The sequence below is a fragment of the Epargyreus clarus genome, unplaced genomic scaffold (assembly GCF_041222505.1).
Source record: "Epargyreus clarus isolate Ecla_fem2 unplaced genomic scaffold, WU_Ecla_fem_2.2 ptg000034l, whole genome shotgun sequence".
NCBI classification, from domain to species: Eukaryota; Metazoa; Arthropoda; class Insecta; order Lepidoptera; family Hesperiidae; genus Epargyreus; species Epargyreus clarus.
Genome location: NW_027332239.1, coordinates 2,327,745 through 2,336,677, shown reverse-complemented (window position 1 = coordinate 2,336,677; position 8,933 = coordinate 2,327,745). Strand labels below are relative to the sequence as shown.

At 36.9% G+C, this 8,933-nt stretch overlaps 1 protein-coding gene across 1 annotated transcript in view; it reads right to left on the bottom strand.

The window, feature by feature from the left end:
- The window catches only part of LOC140756054 (tRNA dimethylallyltransferase), a 301,945-nt gene that overhangs the window by 228,867 nt on the left and 64,145 nt on the right, over positions 1–8,933 (bottom strand). The window lies entirely within an intron of this gene.

The window sequence follows — 8,933 nt, the reverse complement described above, 5'->3', positions numbered from 1 at the left end:
ATATCTGTTTTATATTTTTGAATATTTTTTTTTTATTATATTATCAAACGTAGTATTTCAGACGATTAGTAATTGTATTAGTTTTAATCACAGACCTGTATTTGTTTTTCGAGGTCTGATGTTTTAATATTAATGATTGATATCATTTTGACCTTACAAATCGACAAACATATTTTCAAAACACATACAGATTTTCCAATTCAATTTATCTGTTTAAAATACAAGCATAAAGATATTAAGATATTACAGTAGGCATGGTCACATGATAGTTACAATGTTACAATATTACAATGTAATGTAATACAAATTGAACGTAGCCTCTGTGTTTTGGCCTGACCTGTGCATATCTGGAGATCCGGTTAGCAACGTTTTATGAAATTGAAATAGCGAACGATCACGCAGTCTACCTGTGAGTGGACACCGCTACCCATGCTTTAAAATTAGGGTTGCCACTTATTTTTGTGAAAATAGTATTTCTTTCAAAAAACCTACCTATTTCTGCCTCATAACAGCAGTGTTAAGCGCTGCTATGTTCTGGTTTGAAGGGCGTGGTAAGGGAGACATACTTTTCCGAGGCGTTCAAACTTAGTCCTCAGGGGTAGCGGCGCATCTGTGGCCGACCTCAGGTAGGAATATCTAAATCCTATCTGGGGTTGATTACGGATTTCCATGAGCGGCAGTAGCCACTTACCATCAGGTGGATTGCGTGATCGTCTGTTACTCCTATATTATAAAAAAAAGAAAACATATTTCTCGACGACTCACTTTAATACAGGTAGACAGATTTTTTTATTAGGGTGAGGCCATTAAAATCAGGATATCTAAATTACTGTTAGATATATGTAATACTATTTTATAAATAAGTAGTACTATTTACTAGAATATAGTACGATACTACGGTACTATCTATTGTAGTACGGATGGCAACCCTATCTGTATTTAACCCCAAATAGAATTCTACTGTAATTGTACCTGATGTCGGTCACAGATGCGTCGCTACCCCTGAGGACCAGGATTGCCTCATGTAACAATAAAAAGTGAGATAAACATATGTCTCTGGTTTATCTCACTTTTTAGGGTTCCGTACCCAAAGGGCAAAAACGGTACCCTATTACTAAGTCTCCGCTGTCTGTCCGTCTGTCACAGGGCTCTATTTCTTAAGCCGTAATAGATGGACACTTGTAATGTTTTTCGGAGAATGTATACTATGGCCGCTATAGCAACGAATAGGCTCGACAAATCCCTCCTAGGTCTCCTCTCAGAATGAGAAGGATTAGGCCATAGTCCAACGCACTGGCCAAGTGCGTGTATTGGTAGACTTAAAATACCTTTGATAACTTTTTTCTTTTTTTGACTTCTCAGGTGTGCCGGTTTCCTCACGATGTTTTCCTTCACAGTTTAAGCAAGTGATAATTAATTTCTATTACGCCTACCCCTACCCCTGACCCGCTACCCCTGAAGACTAAGCCGGAACTCCATGGAAGAGTATGTCTCCCTTACACCACACCCTTCAAAACGGAACACAGCAGCATCGAACACTGCTGTTATGAGGCAGAAATAGGTGTGGCGGTGGTGCCGCCGGAGTCAAACCACAAAGGGTTCTACTCGTACCACCTTCAATAACTTATTAAATAAACCGTTTATTATTAAAAATTATCGTTTTGTTATGTGTGTACCCTTAACATTTTACAAAACTACATCTTCATACACATCTGCACGTAACGACATAACATTTGCATATTATTTGCATTCGCGACCACCGGTGTTGTGTCATTTAGAGGACATTTTTTTCTTTATAATCGATCGCGAAAATTAATTAGCAGCCAGACATTCTTATCTGTACGATAACCTAGCGGTTAACTTTACTCAGTGTCTTATGTGGACTGGCTTTAAAGATATGTTGTAGGCATTTTTTAAGATTGAAGAAACAGCAGGCGGCAGGCCCGTGGACATCTGTAACCAACTACATATAGAATAGACGAACCTGAATCACACCAGCACCAGCTGCACACACACCTATTACTGCCTAATAACACCTGTGCCTAATAATACTTTTCCGAGGTGTTCCAGCTTAATCCTCAGAGGTAGCTTTCGTCTGTGGCCGACATCAGGTAGGAATATCTAATCCTATTCGGGGTTGATTACAGATGTCCATGGGTGGCAGTAGCTGCTTACCATTAGAAATCTTTCTTTTAAGAAGTTTTTAATTTTTCGCATAGATTTAGTTACTTTTCTTCGATCTTGAATCTTTATAGAAAAATATAAATATCCCGCATAGTAACAACATTTATTTCTGCATAGCGACGAGCAATCATGTTATGACAATAACTCGAGTATCAGCAAAAATAATGCAAATCTTTTTATATTTCAAATGGTTAACCTCAATACATCGATAATGAACATGCAAATTATTACTTTTAATAACGGTATAAGTAAAATAAAATTATTTTCTGTGGAATGCTGACTAAAAACGTATATTACCCTCAATAGCAATCAATGACAGCCTAGTGATTCTGACCTCTCCAACGAGTTCCGAGGGTCGAATCCCAGGCACGCAACTCTAATTTTCAAAAGTTATGTGCGTATTACAGATTAATTATCACTTGCTTAACGATGAAGGAACATCGTGAGGAAACCTGCATACCTGAGATCTATAAAAAAAAATCTTAAAGGTATGCGACGTCTACCAATACGCATTTGGCCAGCGCGGTGGACTAAAGCCTAATCCTTCTCATTATGAGAGGAGACCCATGCCCAGTGGGACAGTAATGGGTTGATGATGAATGTACGTATTACAAATTAATTATCACTAGCTTAAACGACGAAGGTAAACATGAAGAAGCCTGCACGTTTGACAGAAAAAATTTCAGAGGAGTGTGATATCCACCAATTCGCTTATGGCCACCGCGGAGGACTAGCCTAAACCACTTTGAGACCCATTACTGTGGGCACCCCTGCCCACAGTAATGGGTCGACGATGACATATCATAACCAATTGTATACTAATCTGTAGTTATCCTAAAATGCATAATTTTAAGGCCTTTTGTGACCCCCATAAAATATAAATAATAAACATAAGATTATTATTGTAATTCGACCATAAAGTCGTAAATTATAGGAGTTTTTGCATTCCAATAACAAAAACACTAACGGGTTCGATGCCCGACAACGCCATTTCAAAATATGCTAATTACTATTATGGTTATAGACTTTGCGATATCACCTATACTATAAGTTTTAGGCTGACTGTCAATTGGCTACTATCGCTTGAGCGATATTTACCTAATCCTCAAGGGTAGCAAAGCATCTGTGGTCAACGTCAGATAGGACAACATTTCTCTTTTTTTTTGTTGACGAGGGGGAACCGGGGACGCAGTTGTACGCAGTGTCGTGGGAGCGACACGGGGTTATGTGGGATTTTTACCGCACTTAAACTCCCCCCCACCCTCAGTGGCCATCCTCACCGCAAGAGGTCTCCGGGATCTCCAACGGAACCGGAGTCCTCTGAATGTGTCGCCCCATCAGGCTCCGCCCAGGTGAGCCCAGGCGCTCTCCACACCGTTTGGTGTTTATGGCGGTATGCGACCACACATACCGTCGTCCTTCCCAGGGTCGCTTGCTGGACGGTTCAAGCTCCTCCTATTGCCGCCGGCAACCCCGGAAGCCCCCTTTTAGTCGCCTCCTCCGACAGGCAGGGGATACCGTAGCCCTATTCTGATCCCGGTACTACAGGGACAAGGACAACAATTCTACTTGATTGATTACAGACAGATTAGAAAAATAATCGATACAAATTTTACTACAGGAATTTAAATGAGAATCAGGTGTAAGTACCATCAACACATGAGATCAGTTAGAACATTCTCCTATACGGTCACAGATATCCGTGGGCGTTGACCACTTACCATCATGTCTCTACTCGTTTGTATCTTCAATCTCATAAAAAAAACATCAGCAGTCGTAACCAACTGGACACGACAATACAATGACCCCATAATTAATTATTGGAGCAACGTATCCGAATACTAACCAGGACCGCTTTTTATGGATTCATAAAAGCGTGCAGAAAAAACCTCATTTCAATATCACCTTGTTACCTGTCGACAAATAAAACAACGGTTGTAATGAAATGCGAAAATAATTGGCCAAGTGCGAGTCGGGTAACGTGGTGAGGATTCCGTAGTATTTATTCAAAGATGTGAGATTTACGTAAAGATTTTCTTGTTAAGCATAAGAGAATCCCATATCGCAATTTTTACATTTATTTTTAGAAGCAGACGAGCAACCAATTACGAGTAATATTCGCACAAAAAGATAGCCGTATTAAATAAAACTAGAATTACTATAAAAACAATTAAAAAAACTACACAAAAATATAGTTTTAGACAAAACATATGTTAAAATCCTTTAAGCTGTTTCGGATACAGGGCGTGCCAAGAATGAGACATACATAATATGTACACATTATAATTATGTTTCTATATTGTACATACGCTTGAAACACATTACCCTCCGCTGTCGAGTAAAAACATTACAGTACAATAACGGATTAAGAAACAATTTTATACCACACACAAGTTAATATTATGTTATACATAAAACTTACGACCACAACACTCAACATGATATTTATGATATTAATAAAAACTGTAATAAGTAATAAATAAGCCTGAACGGACAAATTAGACTCATAAAATTAGTCAAATAATCAAATTCGTTTTCCGTGCCAACGAATAAATGACAAAGTCCGATTTTTCAAGGATTTTCTGTCATCATAAAGCAACATAGATATATCCGTTACATTTTAATTGACATAAATCGGCCTCTTCATCTTAAAATCCGAGGTTTTAATCTCCGATTGTTTTTTATAATAAAGGAGTAGCAGATGGGCAGTCCACCTGATGGTAAGTGGCTACTGCCGCTTATGGACACCTGTAATCAACCACAGATATGCTTAGATTCTTGTTTAAGGTTGGCCGCTAATGCGCCACTACCCCTGAGGACTAAGCTGAAACGCCTCAGAAAAGCATGTCTCCCTTACCACACCCTTCAAACCAGAACACAGCAGCGCTTGACACTGAGGCAGAAATAGGTTCATCTATAAATAAATAAATAAAATTGATGTCTGTTTGCAAAGTCAAAGTAAAAATAAATGCATATGAAAGCATATACAATTTAGGTACTCATAACAAAAATACATTATTTTGTGTCTACCTGTATGTCTGTCTGTCTATTTATTTCCGGTAATCTCTGTAACGGCTGGGCCGATTTTAACGAGACTTTTACCTTTTTTAGTTACCTGACATTAGTAGGAGTATCTTAGCCTACTATTTTCAGAAAAAATAGGGTACCGCGCAAAAAACCCTTGAAATCTCCCAAGTATTTACATTTTAAAACGTATGAGACCGCGGGTTTTTAATAATATTTTTTAATAATAATCTTAACCCTTAGTATGCGTTTTTACGTTTTTTACAAAAATGACTGTTTTGGTATTTGTTTGCGTATTTCCCCATACATTCCCAATATGCGCCCCTAGCGGATTGTATCAGAACTGATTGAAAATGTATGGGATATACGTAAACAAAATGTACGTATGTACGTACGTATGTACCCTATATATATATATATATATATATAGGGTACTTGTCACGCCTGTCAACGGTCATAACAAACATCATTACCCCAACAGTCCCACGGCTATAAAACTGATAAAGGAGAATGCCCATTCTTGGTACTGATTTTTCTCATGCGTCAAAATGAAAGTAATATTAAAATTATTTTTTGATTTTTTTACATAATTTGTCGATCAGAATAGTTTCTTTGAACAGGGGATTCCATTTAAGTTAAAATAAGACGAAATGTTGATTGTTGTTCTTAAAAATTAAAATGGCGGTATTTTAGACTCGAAATTCAATAAGATCAATTAGTGTTTTGACTAATGATTTTTCTCATGTGTCAAAATGAAAGTAATATTAAAATTATTTTTTGATTTTTTTACGTTGTTTGTCGATCAGAATAGTTTCTTTGAACAGGGGATTCCATTTTAGATAAAATAAGACGAAATGTTGATTGTTGTTCTTAAAAATTAAAATGGCTGTATTTTATACTCGGAATTCATTATTTTAGGTTTTTAGGATTATTTAAGGTATTTTTACCTACTACCTTTAAAAGTAAAGGGAATATGTTAATCGAACTACATTATAGGTACCTACTATCATTTAAAACCGACCATGAATCTATCGTCGGATGTTTTCGATGTTGAGGTTATGTAACATTTCGGTAAATAACTTCAGAACCCGGGTGCTGATCTAAAAAATAATTATTGGTGATAGTATTTGGTTAATTATACAGCGTCTACAACAAGTTTCAATTTGATGCAACTCTGGACGGCGGTCCATACATTCATGGGCATTGTCCTTTAATAATAATAACATATTTCCCATACAATAATTGTCCAATTTTCTTCACCTAGCGGACGATGTTATGCTGTATGCGTTAAGTTGATCACAACTGCGAAAGACGTTATACAAGTGAGATTTTAAAATAGAATATCGCTTTTTTCGGAATTTGAAGAAACGACTGCAGTCCGTCTATTTGTTTGTCACTGATTTTGTGATCAATCCCAAATCGGATTGAAGTATTATTTAATATCGCTCTTACAGGCATTTTAAGGTGAAAAATATCTGTAGCGTTCTTTCTTTAATTAGAACCATAAAAGATTTACCCTAAAACAGATTTGGTAGTAAACCTTTAAAATGAATTGGTAGCTTCATTCGACTTCTTAACATCATCTCTGTAATCCCTTTGCCAATAATGCATGCATATGCTTCCTCCTCTCTCCTCGATAACCTGACTAAAGAAAATATGTGTGGTACTGTATAATACAAAAAACATTACCAATTCAAACCTTTATCTGTTTTATTTTCAATTAGTGAGTTAAATACCTTAAATACGCAATAACGCATGCGTTCCTTTAGTATAAAATGAAAACATACACGGTCGAATTGAGAAACCTCCTCCTATTTTGAAGTCGGTTAAAACAAAAACAAACAAACCAAGATAAATGGGTCACTTCTGCATAAGCGCGCCCTATTGACAGGTTGTGGTGACGTAACGCCGCCATCGCAATGCCAAGGCCGGTGTCGTTGACCCGATCGGCATCTCTTTTAATTAGTGACCCCACGGATTTGAGCTTCTTGTGGATTGGTCCACTGGTCCCGGAAAACTTCGGTATACTAAGGTTCCGTATTCAAAGGGTAAATACGGAACCCTATTCCTAAACCTCCGCTGTCTGTCAATTCGTCACAAGGCTCTCTTTAATTTAATACAGCGTTGAAAAATATGGCCAATATAAATATTTACAAAAAAACGTAAAAAATTAAGCGGATCCGCAAAAAAAAACTGTATGAATCTACGATTTTAGTCTTAAGGGGTAGCAACATATCTGTTGCCGATAACATCTGATCTTAACTGTCGTTGATTAGAGATGTACATGGGTGCCAGTAGCCACTCATACCCAGGCGGACTGCATGCTCTTCGCTACTTCAATATTACAAAAAAGTATTTTTGTACTTTGCACATAGAACTCATCAATGTGAATGTCTTATACTCGTATATAGTATATACCATGAGGACAGAATGAGACTTATCATACCATGTTCTCAAAAAATTAAGTAATTACTTATATTTTAATGCAACACTTTTATAAAATAACAACACGATTTTTTTAAATCATCAACAACCCTTTACTGTCCCACTGCTGGACACAGGTCTCCACTCATAATGAGAAGGATTAGGTCATAGTCCACCGCGCTGGCCAAGTGTGTATTGGTAGGCTACACACACCTTTTAGATTTTTTTATTATAAATCTCTCAGGTATGCAGGTTTTCTCACGATGTTTTCCTTCGCCGTTTAGCAAGTGATAATTAATTTTTAATACGCACATAATTTTGAAAAATCAGAACCATCGGATCCTCGATCGAGAGGCCAAGTTTCTTAACCACTAGGCTATCACTGCCTTCATATCCTATCAAATTGTTCATTTTTTTTTACATAAATATCTTAATTACAATTGTCCCACAAAACACGAAACGCATGAACACCCAAGTTAATCCGTCTTAATCAGTCACTGCCTGCGCGAGCGTTTACCTGCACTCGGTTACTGTACAACCACTTGCCGTGGCGTCGCTCGCTTTTACATTTTAATAAGGAACTTTAATTATTTAACTTACTACTTATTTACTTACTTCTTCGCTATACGCATATCCGTGAGTCACGCTATGGGCTCACTGAAAATCAGCGCCGTGGTGCAACACACCATGGCATCAATGCTGAGTGAGTAAATTTTCCGTATGCAATGTATACATACAAGCATAAGCATATGGTGTAACGTACCTAATTAACTATTGTATTTTTATTCGGCTGTGTTGTCTTATTATGTATCTTGAGTTGTCTATGTACCTATATCCCACTATTTTGTAATTAACTAAAGTAATTTGTAATTGTTATGTGTGTGTGTACGATGCATTACGTAATAAAGTTACTTCTTTCTTTCTTTCTTACTACCCTAATATAGTCAAAGTATAGTTCCGTCACAAGCCGAGAGTTCGACAAAATAATCGAATGAATCGAATCCAATAACATTTCATACATACAAATGTGTTTTAATACGATCAAGGATAAATATATGGAAATAAGTTTAGGAAATACGGTTTTTTAAACAGTGAATAAACCCGATTAAAATTGGTTCAGCATTTCCAAAAGTACGCCAGACAGACACAGAGACAAAAAATACAATAATACGACAAAATAATAGATAATTAGATATTATATACTAGCTGACCCGGCAAACGTTGTGTTGCCATATAAATAAAAAAATGTTATGGGTGAACAACCCTTATCACTTAAGGGTATGAAAAATAGATAGTAACCG